General features: G+C 42.2%; 1 protein-coding gene across 10 annotated transcripts in view; it reads left to right on the top strand.

The window, feature by feature from the left end:
- map2 (microtubule-associated protein 2) overlaps window positions 1-25,803 on the top strand; it is a 237,947-nt gene that overhangs the window by 10,453 nt on the left and 201,691 nt on the right. The window contains exon 1 of one of the 10 annotated variants that reach the window (XM_061879870.1): window positions 10,661-10,733. The exons of 8 other annotated variants lie outside the window; for them this stretch is intronic. The gene's annotated coding sequence lies outside the window, so the exon portion shown is untranslated. Of the gene's footprint in view, window positions 1-10,660; window positions 10,734-25,803 lie in introns of those variants that run through there. One more of the 10 variants, XM_061879869.1, reaches the window with a different exon arrangement.

Genomic DNA, 25,803 nt, shown 5'->3' with positions numbered 1-25,803 from the left:
AATTTGAAATGTGGACTCGTCAGACCACAGAACACTTTTCCACTTTGCATCAGTCCATCTTAGGTGATTTCGGGCCCAGAGAAGCCGGCAGCGTTTCTGGATGTTGTTGATGTATGGCTTTGGCTTTGCATAGTAGAGCTTTAACTTGCACTTACAGATGTAGCGACAAACTGTATTTAGTGATAGTGGTTTTCTGAAGTGTTCCTGAGCCCATGTGGTGATATTCTTTAGGGATTGATACAGTGCAGTCTGAGGGATGGAAGGTCACGGTCATTCAATGTTGGTTTCCGGCCATGCCGCTTACGTGGAGGGATTTCTCCAGATTCTCTGAACCTTTTGAAGATATTATGGACCGTAGATGTTGAAATCCCTAAATTTCTTGCAATTGCACATTGAGAAACGTTGTTCTTAAACTGTTTGACTATTTGCTCACGCAGTTGTGGACAAAGGGGTGTACCTCGCCCCATCCTTTCTTGTGAAAGACTGAGGATTTTATGGGAAGCTGTTTTTTTTACCCACTTACCTGTTCCAAATTAGCTTGCACACTTGTGGGATGTTCCAAACAAGTGTTTGATGAGCATTCCTCAACTTTATCAGTATTCATTGCCACCTTTCCCAACTTTTTTGTCACGTGTTGCTGGCATCAAATTCTAAAGTTAATGATTATTTCCCCAATATTTTTTTTATCAGTTTAAGCATCAAATATGTTGTCTTTGTAGCATATTCAACTGAATATGGGTTGAAAAGGATTCGCAAATCATTGTATTCTGTTTATATTTACATCTAACACAATTTCCCAACTCATGTGGAAACGGGGTTTGTGTATCAGAAAATTAGAATATTGTGATAAAGTTCTTTATTTTCTGTAATGCAACTAAAAACACAAAAATGCCATACATTCTGGATTCATTACATATCAACTGAATTATTGCAAGCCTTTTATTATTTTAACATTGCTTATTATGGCATACAGCTTTTAAAACTCAAAAATCCTATCTCAAAAAATTAGAATATTTCCTCAGACCAAGTAAAAAAAAAAAATTATAACAGCAAAACAAAATCAAACATTTGAAAATGTCAATTAATGCACTCAGTACTTGGTTGGGAATCCTTTTGCACGGACGGAGGCAATCGGCCTGTGGCATTGCTGAGGTGTTATGGATGCCCAGGATGCTTCAATAGCAGCCTTTTAGCTCATTTGCATTATTGGGTCTGGTGTCTTTCAGCTTCTTCTTCACAATACCCCACACATTCTCTATAGGGTTCAGGTCAGGAAAGTTGGCAGGCCAATGGAGGACAGTAAGGCCATGGTTAGTACACCAGTTACTGCTGGTTTTGGCACTGTGAGCAGTGTTATCCCCGGGTGGCTTCTGAGAGAGGCACTAAAATCCGGAAACCTCACGGAATAGTCATTGCACACCTTTTGAAGGAGCAGAGGTATGGGCAGCATCTGTCAAATTTAATTTGCGGGAAAGGAGTGAGTTAAGGATTGAATTGTCCATCCTTGTTCTATTCTCTGTCACTATCTTTTTTTGGACATTAATAATTGCCGTAGTTTTGAAGCAATGCATAATGGGATTCCGGACGTTGTGTGTCAGTGAATTAACCGGCTGGGATAAACACACGCTGAGAAATAGCTCCGTGCCTGCCTACTTTATGGGTTATAGATAAAGCTATGGTTGTCCTATGAGATTTTCGGGAGAGGCACTGAAATTTGGGAGTCTCCCGGAAAATTTGGGAGGATTGGCAAGTATGGATGTCAGGTGTAGATCCACCCACGGCATTTGTTTACATTCAGGAGCGCTAGCTTGCCATTAGCGGTGAGCTATTGTATCCTCCTACGGTATGGGAGGTATAAGCATGTTTACCTACTCCTTGTCCTCCAGTGATAATGTTACGTTAAAACATACTTTATTTGTCGCCATGGAGGCCAGGATTAGTGTTACAGAAGTAGCCAAAACACTGCCTACTGTGGATGGATGTTATCCGCTAGCCAGGTCTTAAAGCACCTCTTCCTGAGGGCTTTTCAGTGTTATAACTTCACCTTTATCTTTACTTTTTTAGGCCAAAATGCATCCGATCTCCCTTTCGTGTCTACACGCTGTGTCTGCTTTTATGTACTCCGTGTGTCAAACATGCTCCTCTGATTGTAAAATCAGCAATGTCACTACGTGACGCGCCGTAATGCCCGTTAAAAAAACAAAAAAACAACAAATGGGGAACCGGTATTTTTCAAACAGGGTATAGTACCGTTTTTGATTCATTAGTCAAAGGTGCAGTGTGTTTTCTTTTCCCTTTTTAAATAAGTGTAAAGCACTTTTGTTGCAGTAGCTTTGTACGAAAAGTTCTTAAAAAAAAGAATTGAATTGATTCCTCTCAAATGAAGTGAATTATATTTATATAGCGATTTTCTTTGGTGACTCAAAGCGCTTTACATAGTGAAATCCAATATCTAAGTTACATTTAAAGGCCTACTGAAATGAGATTTTCTCATTTAAACGGGGATAGCAGGTCCATTCTATGTGTCATACTTGATCATTTCGCGATATTGGTATATGTTTGCTGAAAAGATTTAGTAGAGAACATCGACGATAAAGTTCGCAACTTTTGGTCGCTAATAAAAAAGCCTTGCCTTTACCGGAAGTAGCAGACGATGTGCGCGTGATGTCACAGGTGTGATGGCTCCTCACATCCTCACGTTGTTTACAATCATAGCCAGCAGCAGCTAGAGCTATTCAGACCGAGAAAAGCGCCGATTTCCCCATTAATTTGAGCGAGGATGAAAGATTCGTGGATGAGGAAATTTAGAGTGAAGGACTAGGGAAAAAAAAAGGCGATTGCAGTGGGAGCGATTCAGATGTCATTAGACACATTTACTAGGATAATTCTGGGAAATCCCTTATCTGCCTATTGTGTTGCTAGTGTTTTAGTGAGATTAAATAGTACCTGAAAGGCGGAGGGGTGTGGCCACGGGTGTGTTGACGCCAGAGTCTCTGAGGGAAGTCACGCAGCTGCATGAAGACGGAAGCTCCGCTGATGTCTCCGGTAAGAGGCGACTTATTACCACAATTTTCTCACCGAAAACCTCCGGTTGACATGTTTGCTTGACCGCTCTGATCCATAGTAAAGCTTCACCTTCGGGAATTTTAAACAAGGAAACACCAGGTGTGTTTGTGTGGCTAAAGGCTAAAAGCTTCCCACCTCCATCTTTCTACTTTGACTTCTCCATTATTAATTGAACAAATTGCAAAAGATTCAGCAACACAGATGTCCAGAATACCGCGTAATTATGCCATTAAAGCAGAGTACTTATAGCTTGGATCGGGCTGGAAAATAATGTCCGCTACAACCGGTGACGATACTTCGCGGGAAATTTAAAATTGCAATTTAGTAAACTAAAAAGGCCGTATTGTCATGTGTTGCAATGTTAATATTTCATCATTGATATATAAACTATCAGACTGCGTGGTCGGTAGTAGTGGGTTTCAGTAGGACTTTAAACCAGTGTGGGTGGCACTGGGAGCAGGCGGGTAAAGTGTCTTGCCCAAGGACACAACAGCAGTGACTTGGATAGCGGAGGTGGGAATCGAACCTGGAACCCTCAAATTGCCGGCAGGGCCGCTCTACCAATGCCGCCCCATGTAATAATAAATGTGACTTTAAACCTTTTATTTGAACACAAAGGGGTTTTCTGCCGACTAGTCCTTGTTAGATTCATCATGAGTACATTTAAGCTCGGACTAATCAGGGTTTCTGCACCAAATCGGTTTTGATCGGTCCTTTAGGATGATTTCTAACGCTCAGTTGCTGTTAAATCAGTCTATTAAGACTTTTTTCATTTCTCCCAATGGAAGCCATTTAGCCATCCAGTCCTATTGTTCAATCTCACACACACACACACACACACACCCTCCTCCGCTTGTCTGCCGGCTCTCCTTCTCTTTGATTTGCTGGCCGCAGTCGTCCGCTGCGATGCGGCACATTGTTTTATGTTCCCCCACTCAGCTGAGCGAAGGAATCCAGTCTGAGGAAGCATTTCCAAGAGCGTTTCACGTGCATGATGCAATAAGAAGCTACATGGCGCTAACCCCACGTAGCTCAACGACATTTTCCTGCAGCTTGGCGGTAGCTTAGCTGGTTTCTGGACAAGTAGCTCTTCCTGTAGAGCCATGTAGCGTGGTCAGAATAATTGTATATAAGTTAGGCTTGTAATACTCGACTGTTTGCGATGGGATGCGACATGGAGGTGTCGGTTTCTTTGATCTATTGTCAGCCACAGGAAGATCTTGTCCTGACCCGAGATCTACAAAGCGGAGAGGCACCGTTTCTTTGAACTGTTTATGACCGAGCGCAACAGCTGTTTACGACCCTCCCTCCCTTTAGAAACAGCCCCAGCTATGTAATCAGAAAAGAAGATGCATGGAACCATACTTGCCAACCCTCCCGATTTTCTCGGGAGACCCCCGAATTTCCGGGGCAAACATTCTCCCGAATTTCCACCCGGACAACAATAAGACACTGCCTTTGTTGCTTCCTCTACCACCTGTCGTCACGTCTGCTTTTCCTTCATTCAAACAGCATGCCAGCACAGTCACATATTATTTGCGGCTTCTGCACACACATGTGAGAACGCAAGGCCGACTAGGTCAACAGCCATACAGGTTACACTGAGGGTGGCTGTATAAACAACTTTAACACTGTTACAAATATGCGCTGCAATGTGAACCCACACCAAACAAGAATGACAAACACATTTTGGGAGAACATCCGCACCGTAACACAACATAAACACAACAAAACAAATACCCAGGAACCCTTGCAGCACTAACTCTTCCAGGACGCTACATTATACACCCCCGCTACAACCAAACCCCGCCCACCTCAACCCCCCAAAACCACCCCGACCACCTCAAACCACCCAAACCCCCCGAGCTAAATTGAATCCTGTCTCTGTTTAATTCCTTGCTTCTTGTCTGTTTAATAGATGTCATCGGTGTTTGAACCTGACAAAAGCTACGACTTATAAAGAGAGAAAAAGGCCAAAAAAAACAACATAAATATATAATAAAATCCAATGAGCTGGATGAATGTGAACATCACAATGATTGTTTGGTGTTCCTATGATGAGTCATAATTGGCTAAGGTTAGGGCGGAACATTACGGACTGGCCAATCAGAGACGAGATAAGGCGGGTCATCGAATCCAGGAAGTGAAATCATAACAGACACTCATGTCACATGACGACGAGGGAGTCCGAGACAGAGGGACGCTTCAAGCTGACCGAAATACACATACTTGGAGATATCAGAGTAATTCTCTCTCGCAGATTAGATTTTTTATATATTTAGACAAATATATGCGTTTACAGTAAACAACGCCTAAAATTTTAGTTTCTAGTTGGATTCTGTAGTCCAAAATCATAACCGCTCTCTTCATCTAAGACGTGGAACACAGATTTAGGAACACCCACTTTTACCGCACGTTAACAACTGTTCCCAAATAACACACAGGTTTTTTTTTTGTTAAAATATAAATAGATGCTGTTTTTTTACTGTAGGTAGAGAAAATCAATAACATAATAGGGGTGGGCCAAAGAAAAGGCAAACTAAATAAACACATAAAGTGGGGTGTGGGGACCCTGAGAGGTAGTTGTAGGGAGTCCCCAGCTAAATGACGGATAGATAATAGTAATATTTGTACACTCTTTGATATTATACATGTGGACCATGGATAGAAATGTTGTTAAATGTAGCTTTGATGTAGCTAGCTACTTTTCATGGGAAGCTAATAGTGTAGCTTGCTACAATTCCCCGGGGTTAGCTTCACCTGTAGCTTAGCTACATTTAACGAGTAACTTGCAACTCAACATTTTCTGGGGTTTTTTGGGATATGGTACACAAGTCTTAGTACTCCCTGCTCAGTACCACATTCTATGTAATAATAGACTGTATATTGGTATCCCTCTAATTACTTGAACTGCACTTTTTTTTGGGAAATTTACCTATTTTTCAAAATCCTTATGCAAGACAAAAACAAGTGTTTTAAAAAAATAATTCCATTCTAAATTGTAAAATATGGCAAGTAAGAGGCGGCTAACAATGCAGATAATGGGAGTACACTATTATGCCCATCAAGTCCTCTAAAGAAACATCCAAGAAGCGCCAACAACACTCTATTTACATGTCGTGACCTGAATATTAAAGTATTTGTCATTTTGTTATTATAAGTGCTAACACAGACAAATTAACTAGCTTATGGTGCCCTATTTACATATTGAGCCGCTGCATCGCCTCTGAGTTGGTGAAAGTTGATTCTAGATGATAAATCATGCCTCTCACCTGGATAGTAGAAGGTTGTGGACTTAAACCCACGAGTTGGTCAACTTTGACATCCAACTTAGACCCGGAGATGGCGAGAAAGACACAAAAAAAAAACTATTTTTTAAACCCTTTGTGATGTAAAGGCGAATATATAAGCATCCCATCGGTCTTTATCCCAATGAGAGCAGACATTGTACAGTAAGTGATTGCTTTTGCTATGTTTGTATGTCTTGTTTAGCACTTAGCAATACTGCTACATGATGCTTAGTGTTGGACTAAAACTGCGTCTGTTCAGCACACAGCTTCTAAAACTTGTAGATCATCCTCCTTATATTCAGGCTCCAAAATAGAAGTTTCTGGATCATCATTTGTCCCAAAGTAGTCTTTGTTGTCTCACGTCAAGTCTGCCATGATTAGTAGTTGTTGTTGTTGAAGGGAAAGTGAATGTTGTGATTAGTCTGAAATTATTACGCCGCCGTATGCTTAAAACGATCAAACTATGAAAATATTATTTGTTATTATGAATGTTACCAGATACTACATATATACTTATATATGTATATAAAACCTTAAAGGTTTTTGGACGTTTTTTAGAGAACTTTATAGAATAGAGTGACTCTAATTGGCTCCTGTGGAGTTTTTCTTTCCTCCGGGTTCCTCGGACCAACAATCACCGACATGACAGCTCCTTTTTAGGGTTTTACAGCACGAAAATAAAAATAAAAATGTAAACCTTTTGTGAGGATTATGATGAATTGTTGATGTAAAGGGGAAGATGTGAACATCCCATCAGTCTTTATCCCAGTGAGAGCAGACATTGTACAGTATTACATTAATATTACTTGTTATTATGAATGGTACCAGATACTACATATATACTTAAATACGTACATAAAACCTTAAAGGTTTTTGGATGTTTTTTAGAGCCCTTTATAGAATAGAGCGAGTCTAATTGGCTCCTGCGGAGGTTTCTTTCTTCCGGGTTCCTCGGACCACCAATCACCGACATGACAGCTCCTTTTCAGGGTTTTACAGCACGAAAATAAAAATAAAAATTTAAACCCTTTGTGAGGATTATGATGAATTGTTGATGTAAAGGGGAAGATGTGAACATCCCATCAGTCTTCATCCCAGTGAGAGCAGACATTGTACAGTATTACATTATAATATTAATATTAATTAATGATATTAATATTACTTGTTATTATGAATGGTACCAGATACTACATATATACTTAAATACGTACATAAAACCTTAAAGGTTTTTGGATGTTTTTTAGAGCCCTTTATAGAATACAGCGAGTCTAATTGGCTCCTGTGGAGGTTTCTTTCCTCTGGGTTCCTCGGACCACCAATAACCGACATGACAGCTCCTTTTCAGGGTTTTAGAACACAATTTTTCTATTTTTTTAAACCCCTTTGTGAGGATTATGATGAATTGTTGATGTAAAGGGGAAGATGTAAACATCCCATCAGTCTTTATCCCAGTGAGAGCAGACATTGTAGAGTATTACATTATAATATTAATATTAATTAATTACATTAATATTACTTGTTATTACGAATGTTACCAGATACTACATATATACTTATATATGTATATAAAACCTTAAAGATTTTTGAACCTTTTTTAGAGCACTTTATAGAATTGGCTCCTGTGGATGTATCTTCCCTCCGGGTTCCTCGGACCACCAATCACCGACATGACAGCTCCTTTTCAGGGTTTTAGAACACTGTTTTATTTTTTCCAATACAGTCCTTTTGTTCGGGCTTTCCAGCAAGTGTATTTTCTTCTGTCTCTCTCTCTCGCTCGTGCTCCATCTCCACCTCCAGCTCCTTTCTCCCCTCTCCGGCTGCTGCCTTTTAACAGAGCGACAGGTGACTAGGGCCATCTACGCAACTGCCGGTCCTGGCCCACACCCGTTTCGCTGCAGGTCCGGAGGCCACGCCCCCCCTCCACAGCTTCATTGTTAGCTGACTCTTGCTAGCGTTTATTTACGATTTAAAATGCCGTAAAAAAAATGTCTTACATAAGGATTGTGAATGATAGACAACATTCCAAAAAAAGTGCAGTTCCCCTTTAATGTGATGGCCAATCACAGGGCACTTAAAGGTCGAAGGTTAAAAGAGGAATAAGATGGAAGTCTCAGTATAAAAAGATCGTAGGCGCTCGCAAGACCCGATTGTCGTTTCAGGCCAGGAACGTAGACAGGCAACCCATCCCTCTGATATGAGCATTTTCTGAATCAGCTAATGCCATTGTTAGTTGCCATGGAGACTGACTGCGTTAGGGTGTTGCTATGGAAACTGAGAGGCTGCTCATCACAGCGCGCAGCAGGTTTCAGTCGTCCCTGGAGCCGAGCGGTATTAGACAAAGACCGTAAACCTCAACAAATATGTTGGGACAGTGCCAGAGTTTGTGCTGCCGGTGTCGAAAAGGACCGGTGCCGTCTGGAGAGAAATAACCCCAATCAATCGTGTTTTTTTACGGAGAAAGAAAAAATGTACGTTTTGGTGGAAAAAAAAATGCATCATTCTTCGGCGCTCCCTTAAAGAATCCACCCGCAGGAGAGTCAATAAAACACGTGGAGAAGAACCACCGGCAAAATGTGAAACGGGTGCACGTCTCTAAATCCCACCAACCAATTAAGCATACCGCCTTCTCCCCGAGGAGCTAATTGCCAATCAGCAGAGTCGTTAAAGGTCACATGACCTGCATGCCAAGCAGAACAGTGCATTGTGCTGCGCCCGAGCACGCTTGATGCGTGTTGAACGCAGCACTTTTGTGTCAACACCGGCCATTGGTCAAGAGTGTCCGCCCTGAGGTTGGTAGGTTGCGAGTTCAAACCCCAGGCCGAGTCATAACAAAGTAGAGATGTCCGATAGTGGCTTTGTTTGTCTATATTCCAATATTGTCCAACTTTTAATTACCGATACAGATATATACAGTCGTGGAATGATAAATGATAAATGGGTTGTACTTGTATAGCGCTTTTCTACCTTCAAGGTTCTCAAAGCGCGTTGACACTACTTCCACATTTACCCATTCACACACACATTCACACACTGATGGAGGGAGCTGGCATGCAAGGCGCCAACCAGCACCCATCAGGAGCAAGGGTGAAGTGTCTTGCTCAGGACACAACGGACGTGACGAGGATGGTACTAGGTGGGATTTGAACCAGGGACCCTCGGGTTGCGCACGGCCACTCTCCCGCTGCGCCACGCCGTCCCTATTCGAACTTTATCAGGGAATTTTCAGCGTTTGTTGGTGATCCAGTGATGCACTAATGGTGGGATTTTAATATCCATTTGAATACACCATCAAACCCTCCGTGTGTGGCGCTCTAGACTAAAATTGATACCTGTGGTCTTAAACAAATAATAAATGAATCCACGCATCGCAACGGTAATACGATAGATCTAGTCCTAGTCTTTTGTCACCACCCCAAAATTTATGGTACTCCCACACCCTAAAGCAGTGGTTCTCAACCTTTTTTCAGTGATGTACCCCCTGTGAATATTTTTTTTGATTCAAGTACCCCCTAATCAGAGCAAAGCATTTTTGGTTGAAAAAAGAGATAAAGAAGTAAAACACAGCACTATGTCATCATTTTCTGATTTATTAAATTGTATAACAGTGCAAAATATTGCTCATTTGGAGTGGTCTTTCTTGAAGTATTTGGGGGGAAAAAAGATATGAAAATAACTAAAAACTTGTTGAAAAATAAACAAGTGATTCAATTATAAATAAAGATTTCTACACATATAAAATACTGAATGAACACATTATTATGCCTATTTTTGTTTTGATGCCCCGCTGGATGCATTAAACCAGTGGTCCCCAACCAACGGGCCGCAGAATTTTTTAAAATTCATTTTTATTCAAAAAAATAAATAAAATAAATAATTTTTTATTTATTTATTTTTTTAATTATTAAATCAACATAAAAAACACAATATACACTTACAATTAGTGCACCAACCACAAAAACCTCCCTTTTTCATGACAAATACGTCCCTGTTTCATGACAAATAAAAAAAGGTGCCATGTTGGAATAAAATGCCAACATAGCACTTAAGTAACAAAGAGCATTATTTTTTTTAACATGCCTCAAAAACAGCAGCTTGGAATTTGGGACATGCTCTCCCTGTGAGAGCATGAGGAGGTTGAGGTGGGCGGAGTTTTGTAGGAGTTAGCGGGGGGGTGTATATTGTAAAGTCCCGGAAGAGTTAGTGCTGCAAGGGATTTGGGTGTTTGTTCTGTTGTGTTTATGTTGCGGATGTCCTCCCGAAATGTGTTTGTCATTATTGTGTGGTGTGGGTTCACAGTGTGGCGCACATCAGAACGTGGACTTTGGGGTGTGTTTTTTTCGGAGTGCAAAGGAAAGTTGGAGCGGGCAAGGCGTGACGGTAATGACATCTTTATTTTAAAACTAATAAAAGGAATAAACAAAAAGCGTGCACAAGAGCGGAAGTACAAAACTTGACCATAAAAACAAAAATTATGGACAAAAAACAAAAGACACTAACTGTGGCATTAATAAACAATGACGTGAACAGGGCAGCATGGACTATGAAATAAGCAGCGTGAACTTAAGCATGAAACCGTAAACATGACATGAAGCAGAGTGGAGGTAAAGTCGCCAGGCTGACTTCCTGGCAACTTTCAATTTAAATAATAGACATGATTAGTGAAAACAGTTGCAGACTTCAAATGTGACACAGGTGAAACTAATGGTTGCTATGGTGACAAAACAAGAGTGCAAAAGCAGGAACTGAGTGTCCAAAAAACAAACAGCACGTGGCCAAACAAAAACATGATCAACAGACATGACAGCGCATATTGGAACAGTGTTAAAGTTGTTTATACGGCCACCCTCAGCGTGACCTGTATGGCAGGTGCGGACTTCAAATGTGACACAGGTGAAACTAATGGTTGCTATGGTGACAAAACAAGAGTGCAAAAGCAGGAACTGAGTGTCCAAAAAACAAACAGCACGTGGCCAAACAAAAACATGATCAACAGACATGACAGCGCATATTGGAACAGTGTTAAAGTTGTTTATACGGCCACCCTCAGTGTGACCTGTATGGCAGGTGCGGACTTCAAATGTGACACATGTGAAACTAATGGTTGCTATGGTGACAAAACAAGAGTGCAAAAGCAGGAACTGAGTGTCCAAAAAACAAACAGCACGTGGCCAAACAAAAACATGATCAACAGACATGACAGCGCATATTGGAACAGTGTTAAAGTTGTTTATACGGCCACCCTTAGTGTGACCTGTATTGCAGGTGCGGACTTCAAACGTGACACAGGTGAAACTAATGGTTGCTATGGTGACAAAACAAGAGTGCAAAAGCAGGAACTGAGTGTCCAAAAAACAAACAGCACGTGGCCAAACAAAAACATGATCAACAGACTTGACAGCGCATATTGGAACAGTGTTAAAGTTGTTTATACGGCCACCCTCAGTGTGACCTGTATGGCAGGTGCGGACTTCAAACGTGACACAGGTGAAACTAATGGTTGCTATGGTGACAAAACAAGAGTGCAAAAGCATGAACTGAGTGTCCAAAAAACAAACAGCACGTGGCCAAACAAAAACATGATCAACAGACATGACAGCGCATATTGGAACAGTGTTAAAGTTGTTTATACGGCCACCCTCAGTGTGACCTGTATGGCAGGTGCGGACTTCAAATGTGACACAGGTGAAACTAATAGTTGCTATGGTGACAAAACAAGAGTGCAAAAGCAGGAACTGAGTGTCCAAAAAACAAACAGCACATGGCCAAACAAAAACATGATTAACAGACTTGACAGCGCATATTGGAACAGTGTTAAAGTTGTTTATACGGCCACCCTCAGTGTGACCTGTATGGCAGGTGCGGACTTCAAATGTGACACAGGTGAAACTAATGGTTGCTATGGTGACAAAACAAGAGTGCAAAAGCAGGAACTGAGTGTCCAAAAAACAAACAGCACGTGGCCAAACAAAAACATGATCAACAGACTTGACAGCGCATATTGGAACAGTGTTAAAGTTGTTTATACGGCCACCCTCAGTGTGACCTGTATGGCAGGTGCGGACTTCAAATGTGACACAGGTGAAACTAATGGTTGCTATGGCGACAAAACAAGAGTGCAAAAGCAGGAACTGAGTGTCCAAAAAACAAACAGCACGTGGCCAAACAAAAACATGATCAACAGACATGACAGCGCATATTGTAACAGTGTTAAAGTTGTTTATACGGCCACCCTCAGCATGACCTGTATGGCAGGTGCGGACTTCAAATGTGACACAGGTGAAACTAATGGTTGCTATGGTGACAAAACAACAGTGCAAAAGCAGGAACTGAGTGTCCAAAAAACAAACAGCACGTGGCCAAACAAAAACATGATCAACAGACTTGACAGCGCATATTGGAACAGTGTTAAAGTTGTTCATACGGCCACCCTCAGTGTGACCTGTATGGCAGGTGCGGACTTCAAATGTGACACAGGTGAAACTAATGGTTGCTATGGCGACAAAACAAGAGTGCAAAAGCAGGAACTGAGTGTCCAAAAAACAAACAGCACGTGGCCAAACAAAAACATGATCAACAGACATGACAGCGCATATTGGAACAGTGTTAAAGTTGTTTATACGGCCACCCTCAGCATGACCTGTATGGCAGGTGCGGACTTCAAATGTGACACAGGTGAAACTAATGGTTGCTATGGTGACAAAACAAGAGTGCAAAAGCAGGAACTGAGTGTCCAAAAAACAAACAGCACGTGGCCAAACAAAAACATGATCAACAGACTTGACAGCGCATATTGGAACAGTGTTAAAGTTGTTCATACGGCCACCCTCAGTGTGACCTGTATGGCAGGTGCGGACTTCAAATGTGACACAGGTGAAACTAATGGTTGCTATGGCGACAAAACAAGAGTGCAAAAGCAGGAACTGAGTGTCCAAAAAACAAACAGCACGTGGCCAAACAAAAACATGATCAACAGACATGACAGCGCATATTGGAACAGTGTTAAAGTTGTTTATACGGCCACCCTCAGTGTGACCTGTATGGCAGGTGCGGACTTCAAATGTGACACAGGTGAAACTAATGGTTGCTATGGTGACAAAACAAGAGTGCAAAAGCAGGAACTGAGTGTCCAAAAAACTAACAGCACAGGTCCAAACAAAAACATGATCAACAGACTTGACAGCGCATATTGGAACAGTGTTAAAGTTGTTTATACGGCCACCCTCAGTGTGACCTGTATGGCAGGTGCGGACTTCAAATGTGACACAGGTGAAACTAATGGTTGCTATGGTGACAAAACAAGACTGCAAAAGCAGAAACTGAGTGTCCAAAAAACTAACAGCACTGGTCCAAACAAAAACATGATCAACAGACATGACAGCGCATATTGGAACCGTGTTAAAGTTGTTTATACGGCCGCCCTCAGCTTGACCTGTATGGCAGGTGCGGACTTCAAAGGTGACACAGGTGAAACTAATGGTTGCTATGGTGACAAAACAAGAGTGCAAAAGCAGGAACTGAGTGTCCAAAAAACAAACAGCACGTGGCCAAACAAAAACATGATCAACAGACATGACAGCGCATATTGGAACAGTGTTAAAGTTGTTTATACGGCCACCCTCAGTGTGACCTGTATGGCAGGTGCGGACTTCAAATGTGACACAGGTGAAACTAATGGTTGCTATGGCGACAAAACAAGAGTGCAAAAGCAGGAACTGAGTGTCCAAAAAACAAACAGCACGTGGCCAAACAAAAACATGATCAACAGACTTGACAGCGCATATTGGAACAGTGTTAAAGTTGTTCATACGGCCACCCTCAGTGTGACCTGTATGGCAGGTGCGGACTTCAAATGTGACACAGGTGAAACTAATGGTTGCTATGGTGACAAAACAAGAGTGCAAAAGCAGGAACTGAGTGTCCAAAAAACTATACAGCACAGGTCCAAACAAAAACATGATCAACAGACTTGACAGCGCATATTGGAACAGTGTTAAAGTTGTTCATACGGCCACCCTCAGTGTGACCTGTATGGCAGGTGCGGACTTCAAATGTGACACAGGTGAAACTAATGGTTGCTATGGCGACAAAACAAGAGTGCAAAAGCAGGAACTGAGTGTCCAAAAAACTATACAGCACAGGTCCAAACAAAAACATGATCAACAGACTTGACAGCGCATATTGGAACAGTGTTAAAGTTGTTCATACGGCCACCCTCAGTGTGACCTGTATGGCAGGTGCGGACTTCAAATGTGACACAGGTGAAACTAATGGTTGCTATGGCGACAAAACAAGAGTGCAAAAGCAGGAACTGAGTGTCCAAAAAACAAACAGCACGTGGCCAAACAAAAACATGATCAACAGACATGACAGCGCATATTGGAACAGTGTTAAAGTTGTTTATACGGCCACCCTCAGTGTGACCTGTATGGCAGGTGCGGACTTCAAATGTGACACAGGTGAAACTAATGGTTGCTATGGTGACAAAACAAGAGTGCAAAAGCAGGAACTGAGTGTCCAAAAAACTAACAGCACAGGTCCAAACAAAAACATGATCAACAGACTTGACAGCGCATATTGGAACAGTGTTAAAGTTGTTTATACGGCCACCCTCAGTGTGACCTGTATGGCAGGTGCGGACTTCAAATGTGACACAGGTGAAACTAATGGTTGCTATGGTGACAAAACAAGACTGCAAAAGCAGAAACTGAGTGTCCAAAAAACTAACAGCACTGGTCCAAACAAAAACACGATCAACAGACATGACAGCGCATATTGGAACCGTGTTAAAGTTGTTTATACGGCCACCCTCAGCGTGACCTGTATGGCAGGTGCGGACTTCAAAGGTGACACAGGTGAAACTAATGGTTGCTATGGTGACAAAACAAGAGTGCAAAAGCAGGAACTGAGTGTCCAAAAAACAAACAGCACGTGGCCAAACAAAAACATAATCAACAGACTTGACAGCGCATATTGGAACAGTGTTAAAGTTGTTTATACGGCCACCCTCAGTGTGACCTGTATGGCAGGTGCGGACTTCAAATGTGACACAGGTGAAACTAATGGTTGCTATGGTGACAAAACAAGAGTGCAAAAGCAGGAACTGAGTGTCCAAAAAACAAACAGCACGTGGCCAAACAAAAACATGATCAACAGACATGACAGTGCATATTTGTAACAGTGTTAAAGTTGTTTATATGGCCACCCTCAGTGTGACCTGTATGGCAGGTGCGGACTTCAAACGTGACACAGGTGAAACTAATGGTTGCTATGGTGACAAAACAAGAGTGCAAAAGCAGGAACTGAGTGTCCAAAAAACTAACAGCACAGGTCCAAACAAAAACATGATCAACAGACATGACAGCGCATATTTGTAACAGTGTTAAAGTTGTTTATACGGCCACCCTCAGTGTGACCTGTATGGCAGGTGCGGACTTCAAATGTGACACAGGTGAAACTAATGGTTGCTATGGTGACAAAACAAGAGTGCAAAAGCAGGAACTGAGTGTCCAAAAAACAAACAGCACGTGGCCAAACAAAAACATGATCAACAGACATGACAGCGCATATTGGAACAGTGTTAAAGTTGTTTATACGGCCACCCTCAGCGTGACCTGTATGGCAGTTGACCAAGTATGCCTTGCATTCACTTGTGCGTGTGTGAAAAGCCGTAGATATCATTGGATTGGACCGGCACGCAAAGGCAGTGCCTTAAAGGCACGCCTCCAAATATTGTTGTCTGGGTGGAAATCGGGAGAAATCCGGGAAAATGATTGCCCTGGGAGATTTTCGGGAGGGGAACTGAAATTCGGGAGTCTCCCGGGAAAATCGTGAGGGTCGGCAAGTATGACTGGGAGACGCAACTGCTCTGTAGTTCTCCCTACATCTGTGCACCACTCTGTAGAGCGCCGTTTTAAAAAGTCCTAAACTTTACTTTTTGAAACTGATCCCAAAAATGTCCGATATTACCTTTTAAAGCATGTATCGGCCGATTATATCGGCAGTCCGATATTATCGGACATCTCTAGCTGTATAGAGTGAGTACCAATAATGTATGGCGGTACAATAATGAATTAAAAAAGGTACTATACTTTCTTTGAAAAATACCGTGACTATTTTTTTTCTTAATGCGCGCCGTGGTGACATGGTTAGTCACATGAGCCGAGGAGCATGTGTGTCGAAACACACACACACAGAGCACTTACAAGCGGAAACACTGGACGTATTTTGGCTTCAAAACTAACGATAAAAGTGGCGCTTTAAACACTTAACGCTTTAAAACATAGCTTACTAGCTGCTAACATCCCTCCACAGTGTTTTAGCTATGTCTCAATGACTTGTCCTGGCCTCCATGGCGACAAATAAAATAAGTTTCTTACAAGTAGTATTATCACCGGAGGACGAAGAATAGCTAAAAATGCTTTACTACACACCGTAGGAGGATACAAAAGCTCACCAGCGTCACAATGTAAACAAAGGGGGTGATCTATACAAATATCCACTGTAACGATACCAAGTACAAGAGCTGTATATAGTCTATACTACAAACCCCCTTTCCATATGAGTTGGGAAATTGTGTTAGATGTCAATATAAACAGAATACAATGATTTGCAAATCCTTTTCAACCCATATTCAGTTGAATATGCTACAAAGACAACATATTTGATGTTCAAACTCATACATTTTTTTGCAAATAATAATTAACTTTGAATTTCATGGCTGCAACACGTGCCAAAGTAGTTGGGAAAGGGCATGTTCACCACTGTGTTACATCACCTTTTCTTCAAACAACACTCAATAAACGTTTGGGAACTGAGGAAACTAATTGTTGAAGCTTTGAAAGTGGAATTCTTTCCCATTCTTGTTTTATGTAGAGCTTCAGTTGTTCAACAGTCCGGGGTCTCCGCTGTCGTATTTTACGCTTCATAATGCGCCACACAGACTGGTCTGGACTGCAGGCGGGCCAGGAAAGTACTTGCACTCTTTTTTTTTACGAAGCCACGCTGTTGTAACACGTGCTGAATGTGGCTTGGCATTGTCTTGCATAAATAAGCAGGGGCGTCCATGAACAAGTCGGCGCTTAGATGTCAGCATATGTTGTTCCAAAACTTGTATGTACCTTTCAGCATTAATGGTGCCTTCACAGATTAAGTTACCCATGCCTTGGGCACTAATACACCCCCATACCATCACAGATGCTGGCTTTTGGACTTTGCGTCGATAACAGTCTGGGTGGTTCGCTTCCCCTTTGGTCCGGATGACACAATGTCGAATATTTCCAAAAACAATTTGAAATGTGGACTCGTCAGACCACAGAACACTTTTCCACTTTGCATCAGTCCGTCTTAGATGATCTTGAGCCCAGAGTAGCTGGTGGCGTTTCTGGATGTTGTTGATAAATGGCTTTCGCTTTGCATAGTAGAGCTTTAACTTTTACCTACAGATGTAGCTACAAACTGTATTTAGTGACAGTGGTTTTATGAAGTGTTCCTGAGCCCATGTGGTGATATCCTTTAGAGATTGATGTCAGTTTTTGATACAGTGCCGTCTGAGGGATGGAAGGTCACGGTCATTCAATGTTGGTTTCCGACCACGGCGCTTACATGGAGTGATTTCTCCAGATTCTCTGAACCTTTGATGATATTATGGACCGTAGATGTTGAAATCCCTCAGTTTCTTGCAATTGCACTTTGAGAAACGTTGGGTTTAAAAGGTTTGACTATTTTCTCACGTATTTGTGGACAAAGGGGTGTACCTCGCCCCATCCTTTCTTGTGAAAGACTGAGCATTTTTTGGGAAGCTGTTTTTATACCCAATCATGGCACCCACCTGTTCCCAATTAGCCTGCACACCTGTGGGATGTTCCAAATAAGTGTTTGATGAGCATTCCTCAACTTTATCAGTATTTATTGCCACCTTTCCCAACTTCTTTGTCACGTGTTGCTGGCATCAAGTTCTAAAGGTAATGATTATTGGTGGTGGTGGACAACTCTAATCACTAAAACATCATTCATGAAAGTCGCTCAATTTCCCAGCAGCCGTAATTGCAGCCGCAGCAGCAGGACGGGATTCAACGCTCCCTCAGGAAATAGCGTCCAAATTACTGAAAAGATTGCACACGAGAGGATGCTGGTGTGCTGATGCTTGCTCAAAGGCAAGGTTAAAGTGCTCATGTTGGATTATTTGCATGGTCAGCTCCAAGACCAAGGGATTTTTGGTTGGGTTCTTTGTTCCTTGACAAACGCTGAGAGCTTGATGTGATGGAGTCACCTCTCAGCCAATCAATGAGCTCACTGAGACAGCCGTGTCACCGCCTGTGCCAACACCAGTGCCAACACTAAAGGAGGGTGTTGGAACCTACTCCTGTTCAGTCATGTCACTATGTGACAGAATGGAAAATTAAAGGGGAATGAAAACTTTTTTTATTTTTTTATTTTGCCTATCATTTACAATCATTATGTAAGACGAGAACACATGTGTTTTAATTTTTTTATGCATTCTAAATCGTAAAATATGGTAAATAAGAGGTGGCTGACAATGCAGCTATTCCGCCCATAAAATCCTCTAAAAAAAACAATCCAAAAAGTGCCAACAATCCCCCATTTACATGTCGTGACCTAAATATTATCAATCAATCAATCAATCAATCAATCAATCAATCAATCAATCAATCAATCAATCAATGTTTATTTTTATTGCCCTAAATTACAAGTGCCTCAAAGGGCTGCACAAACCACAACGACATCCTCGGTAGGGCCCACGTAAGGGCAAGGAAAAACTCACCCCAGTGGGACGTCGACAATGATGACTATGAAACCCCCCCACCCCCAGGGGAACAAAAGCAATGGATGTCAAGCGGATCTAACATGATATTATGAAATTCCAATCCATAGTGGATCTAACGTAACCGTGAGAATCAAGTCCAAAGTGGATCCAATATAGTAGCAAGAGTCCCATCCAAGGTGGAGCCAGCAGGAAACCATCCCAAGCGGAGGCGGATCAGCAGCGCAGAGATGCCCCCAACCGATACACAGGCGAGCGGTCCATCCTGGGTCCCAACTCTGGACAACCAGTACTTCATCCATTGCCACCGGACCGGACCTCCTCCACAAGGGAGGGGGGGACATAGGAGAGAAAGAAAAGGAACGGCAGATCAACTGGTCTAAAAAGGGGGTCTATTTAAAGGCTAGAGTATACAAATAAGTTTTAAGATGAGACTTAAATGCTTCTACTGAGGTAGCATCTCAAACTGTTACCGGGAGGGCATTCCAGAGTACTGGAGCCCGAATGAAAAACGCTCTATAGCCCGCAGACTTTTTCTGGGCTCGGGGAATCACTAATAAGCCGGAGTCCTTTGAACGCAGATTTCTTGCCGGGACATATGGTACAATACAATCGGCAAGATAGGCCGGAGCAAGACCGTGTAGTATTTTATACGTAAGTAGTAAAACCTTAAAGTCACATCTTAATTGCACAGTAAGCCAGTGTTAGCGATAGTTATTATAAGTGCTAACGCAGACGGACTATTTTGGCCAGGATGCTGCTATATTGACATTTTGAGCTGCTGCATCGCCTCAGAGTTGGTGAAAGTTAATTCTAGATGATAAATCATGCCTCTCTGTTATGTACGTGAGGACTGGAAGGAGACGACACCACGAAAGACGTAAGGTTACGAAGTTTATTGTAACCTTTGATGATTGTGTGGGATGTGTATGCTACTCAAAGTGTTGGATGCGGGATTAAGTGTGAATTTAACCATGTGAATGAAACAAGAGGATGTTGTACATGCGTGTTGAATGAAACTTGCATCTGGTCAAGGAGGAGTAGGCACAAGGACAGGCAGGAGGTCGAGGGCAGGTGGCAAGCAAACAAGGTCCGAGTCCAGGCGAGAGATCGAGGATTGAGGAAGGCAACTTCAAGGAGGACTAAGGACAAGTCAACAAGGCAAAAGGAGGCGAGGACAACTAGAGGGAAGCCCGAGACGTATGCTTACTACGAGAGTTAACAACGTCCCGTTGCAGGTTCCAAGGAGTGACTGGCCTTTATGCTGTCCTCCTGATTGCTGTCAGCTGGGTTGATTGCTATCAGTCTACAGCTGCGGCGAAGCGTGGGCGTGAAGTGCTCAGAGCATGCGGGGGCGTGTCCTGGCATGCTGCCAGACAAAGTGTGGGATCTTGCTGTGGATGGATTTTGGTTTCGAGACCGGGCTGTGACACTTTCACCTGGATAGCAGAAGGTTGTGGTCATAAACCCAAAAATTGGTCAACTTTGACATCCAACTTAGACCCGGAGATGGCGGAAAAGACCAAAAAAAAAAATATTTTTCTACCTTTTGTGAGGATAATAATGAATTGTTCATGAAGGGGGAATATATAAACATCCCATCATTCTTTATCAGAATCAGAATTAGAAATACTTTATTAATCCCTGAGGGGAAATTAAAAATCCCAGTGAGAGCAGACAGTGTGCAGTAAGTGATTGTTTTATTATATTTGGATATCTCGTGTAGCACTTAGCAATACTGCTACATGAGGCTTAGTGTTAGACTAAAGCTGTCTCTGTTTTGCACACAGCTTTTAAAACTTTGGAGATAATCCTCCTTATATTCAGGCTCAAAAATAAAAGTTTCTGGATCATCATTCGTCCCAAAGTAGTCTTTGTTGTCTCTCATCAAGTGAAGTGCAGTGAATTATATTTATATTGCGCTTTTCTCTAGTGACTCAAAGCACTTTACATAGTGAAACCCAATATCTAAGTTACATTTAACCCAGTGTGGGTGGCACTGGGAGCAGGTGGGTAAAGCATCTTGCTCAAGGACACAACAGCAGTGACTAGGATGGTGGAAGAAGGGATCGAACTTGGAACCCTCAAGTGACTGGCACGGCCACTCTACCAACTGAGCTATACCTCCCCAGTATGTCATGATTAGTAGTGTTATTGTTGTTGAAGGACAAAACACACTTTGTGATCTCCGGGTTGTGGAGGAGTTCAAGTACCTAGGAGTCTTGTTCACGAGTGAGGGAAGAGTGGATCGTGAGATCGACAGGCGGATCGGTGCGGCGTCTTCAGTAATGCAGACGTTGTACCGATCCGTTGTGGTGAAGAAGGAGCTGAGCCGGAAGGCAAAGCTCTCAATTTACCGGTCGACCTACGTTCCCATCCTCACCTATGGTCATGAGCTTTGGGTCATGACCGAAAGAACAAGATCACGGGTACAAGCGGCCGAAATGAGTTTCCTCCGCCGTGTGGCGGGGCCCTCCCTTAGAGATAGGGTGAGAAGCTCTGCCATCCGGGAGGAACTCAAAGTAAAGCCGCTGCTCCTTCACATCGAGAGGAGCCAGATGGGGTGGTTCGGGCATCTGGTCCTGTACTGCATTATTCACAGACAAGAAATACTTAGAATAAACGTTTTACATGTTTATTTAACATGTAATAATTTCCACAAATATAGTCGTCCTCAAGTACACACCTTACCTGGAAAAAGTGGTTAAAGGATATGATGAAACAATCACCTCCGATGCAAAGGTTTATTCTGTTAAAAGAAGATTGTTGCTTAAGACAAACACCGTGGTATTTAGTGGCAGCTTTATTTTGAAGGACGTACAACAATGTTCATATTAGAAAAAATATGACATATTGATTTAGGTACAATGAATCATTTCAAAGCTGTTGTGTGTAGTGAGTCCCATATGGATGTGTGCGTAAATGTGTGTGTGTGTGCGTTCAGGCAATGCTTACTTAATGGGGACATCGCTCTGTTTACACAGTCACCTTTAGGGGGAGTTCTGACGGTATGGGGGAAAAAAAAACAGTTCTCCGGAAGGAAAACTAAATGATAGTCTTTTTTCCCCCAGGGTCCCCAGTAAGTATGAACAGCACATTACTTCATCAATCCAGAGATTTAAAGACGTGTATGAGCTAACTGGGCAGTGGCCATTTTACCTCATTTTTTTATGCCTCCACAACCTGTAGAAAGGGTGGTCCCCACAAGTCATGATCAAAAACTTGGTCCCCATTCCAAATGATAACCAGTATGGATGTGTTTGTGTGTGTGTTTTCTGGCAATGCTTACTTAATGGGGACATTGCTCTGTTTACACACTCACCTTTAGGGGACCTGTGACGGTATGGGGACCAAAAAACAGGTCCCCTAAGGGGTTACCTTTTCAAATGATAGTCTGATCCATTCTGAAGTCCTCAGTTGTCATGTACACATTTGTGTGAATTATGCAAAATGTTTTACATTTGGTCCCCATGAACCATATTAACTCTTTTTCCCCCGGGTCCCCAGTAAGTATGAACAGCACATTACTTCATCAATCCAGAGATTTAAAGATGTGTATGAGCTAACTGGGCAGTGGCCATTTTACCTCATTTTTTTATGCCTCCACAACCTGTAGAAAGGGTGGTCCCCACAAGTCATGATCAAAAACTTGGTCCCCATTCCAAATGATAACCAGTATGGATGTGTTTGTGTGTGTGTTTTCTGGCAATGCTTACTTAATGGGGACATTGCTCTGTTTACACACTCACCTTTAGGGGACCTGTGACGGTATGGGGACCAAAAAACAGGTCCCCTAAGGGGTTACCTTTTCAAATGATAGTCTGATCCATTCTGAAGTCCTCAGTTGTCATGTACACATTTGTGTGAATTATGCAAAATGTTTTACATTTGGTCCCCATGAACCATATTAACTCTTTTTCCCCCGGGTCCCCAGTAAGTATGAACAGCACATTACTTCATCAATCCAGAGATTTAAAGATGTGTATGAGCTAACTGGGCAGTGGCCATTTTACCTCATTTTTTTTACGCTTCCAAAACCTGTAGAAAGGGTAGTCCTCACAAGTCATGATCAAAAACTTGGTCCCCATTCCAAACGATTACCAGTATGCGTGTGTGTGTGGCTATTCGTACTAAATGGGGACATCGCTCTGTTTACACAGTCACCTTTAGGAGACCTCTGACAGTATGGGGACAAAAAAACAGGTCCCCTAAAGGGAAACCTTTTTAAATGATTGTCAGATCCATTCTGAAGATGCCAAGGTGATTTTTAAGCTTTGGCCCATAATAGTACATAGTACGTAGCGTAAATACTCACGTGTAGGCGAGGTCGGGTCGGGGTTTTGTTCTCGCGGGATGCAAGATGGACGACTCCGGACCAAGGTGTAAGGTGGGAAATGATTTATTCATCATAAATGATAAAAAAACACATAAAAAACAAAACCAAAGCGTGCCGGTCGCACGCGGAAGCTAAGGCTAAACACTTAGCGCAGAAAACAAACAGGACTTACGTAGTATGGCTTGAATCAAAACACTTGGCATAAACTAGATACGCGACAAAAACTAACGTAGACAGGTTGCATGCAGCAAACACAATGAAGGCAGAACGAGTGATAACAAAGGTAGGCTTAAATAGAGTCTCTGATCAGTAACAGGTGCGCGTACAAGGCAGGTGAAAATCAAGTAACCATGGAGACGAAACAAACTCACAGGTGCACAAGCAATAACAAAAGGAGGCCAAAACTTACAGAAAACACAAAAACATGATCCGGACCACGGATCATGACACTCAAATACGACAAGTGTTGATCTTACATTGAGGTTCATATGATCTGACATTTTTTTCCCCGCAGCAAGTCAAGTTTGTCACGTCAACACATAGGGATGAAAAAGCACTGCCGTTTACAAGTAGTACAACTCCGACTACTACAGGTTAGCGTTGTCCCGAAAACCAATATTTTACCACTATCGGTATGTAAAAATATATAGGTATGGATGTTTACATATGTTTTTCGGTACTTTTTGATACTTTTCTAAATAAAATGTGACGTTTGCTAGGCATGGTGGTGAGGGTGGTGCTCTTTCAGGATGCAGATCGGTCTCGTACACAGCGCAAGGGTAAGAAATGCTGGTTTATTTAAACTAAAAACAGACTAAGAACAGAAACACTTGTGCTAGGCAGAAAAGACAAACCAATAGCGCTAGCATGGAAGCTAGGGAACTAAACACAGGAAGAGCGTGGAAGCTAACAAGTACCAAACGGATAGCGTCGTCACTTTGTCGTGGGATGCGAGGTCGAAACAACGGAAAAGGCAGGCTTAAATAAGGGACAGTAATTTACAACAGGTGTGCGTCAAAAGCAAGGAACAGGTGAAACTTATAGGTAACCATGTTGACAGAATAAAGTCCACATTACAAACGATTTCGGGCGGCGGATCGTAACATAAAGGGGACAATGAAAAATGGCATTATTGGTTTTATATTACCAAAAAAATCTAAGGGTACATTAAACATATGTTTATTATTATAATATAGTTCTTAAATAAAATAATGAACATACTAGACAACTTGTCTTTTAGTAGTAACTACTCAAACAAAGGCTCCTAATTAGTCTGCTGACGTATGCAGTAACATATTGTGTCATTTATCCACCTATTATTATTTTGTCAACATTATGAGGGACAAACTGTAAAAAAAAAAATTATAAATCTACTTGTTCATTTACTGTTAATATCTGCTTATTTTCTGTTTCAACACTTCTGTTCAAATGTAATAATCACTTATTCTTCTCTTCTTTGATACTTTACATTAGTTGTGGATGATACCACACGTTTAGGTATCAGTCCGATACCAAGTCGTTGTTACTGCATCATAAATTGGTCATATTCAAATTCCTCATGTGTCCAGGGACGTATTTCGTAACTTTATAAACCCCGAAGGGAATAAGCAGTAGAAAATGGATGGATGGGTGGAAAAAATATTTAGTGATGCTAAAAAATATTGATGTAATCCTAGTAGTATCGACTAGATAAGGTCTTGGACTTGGTATCATTACAGTGGATGTCAGTTGTAGATCCACCCAGTGAATTTGTTTACATTGTGACGCTGGTGTGTAGTGAAGCATGTTTAGCTATTCCTCGTCCTCCAGTGATAGTGTACAAGTAAGAAACTTACTTTGTCGCCATGGAGTCCAGGATTAGTGATTTAGAAGTAGCTAACACCCTGTAGACTGTGGATGAATATTAGCTGCTAGCTAACTAGCCATGTCTTAAAGCACCTCTTCCTGAGGGTGTTTCAGTGTCATAACTTCACCTTTATCTGTACTTTTTACACCAAAATGTGTCAGTCCTCACTTTTCTGTCTACACGCTGTTTGCCTGTAAGTAGTCTGTGATTGTGCGCTGCCGAACATGCTCCGCTGGTCGTAAAACCAGCAATGTCGCGACATGACGACGCGCGTCTTGCCTGTTTAAAAACAAATAAAACAAAAACAAATGGGGAACCGGTACTTTGGGGCGGCATATCTCGGTTGGTAGAGTGGCCGTGCCAGTAACTTGAGGGTTGCAGGTTCGATTCCCGCTTGTGCCATCTTAGTCACTGCCGTTGTGTCCTTGGGCAAGACACTTTACCCACCTGCTCCCAGTGCCACCCACACTGGTTTAAATGTAAC

The sequence above is a fragment of the Nerophis ophidion genome, linkage group LG19, assembly GCF_033978795.1.
Source record: "Nerophis ophidion isolate RoL-2023_Sa linkage group LG19, RoL_Noph_v1.0, whole genome shotgun sequence".
NCBI classification, from domain to species: Eukaryota; Metazoa; Chordata; class Actinopteri; order Syngnathiformes; family Syngnathidae; genus Nerophis; species Nerophis ophidion.
This window is presented reverse-complemented; position numbering and strand designations above follow the sequence as displayed.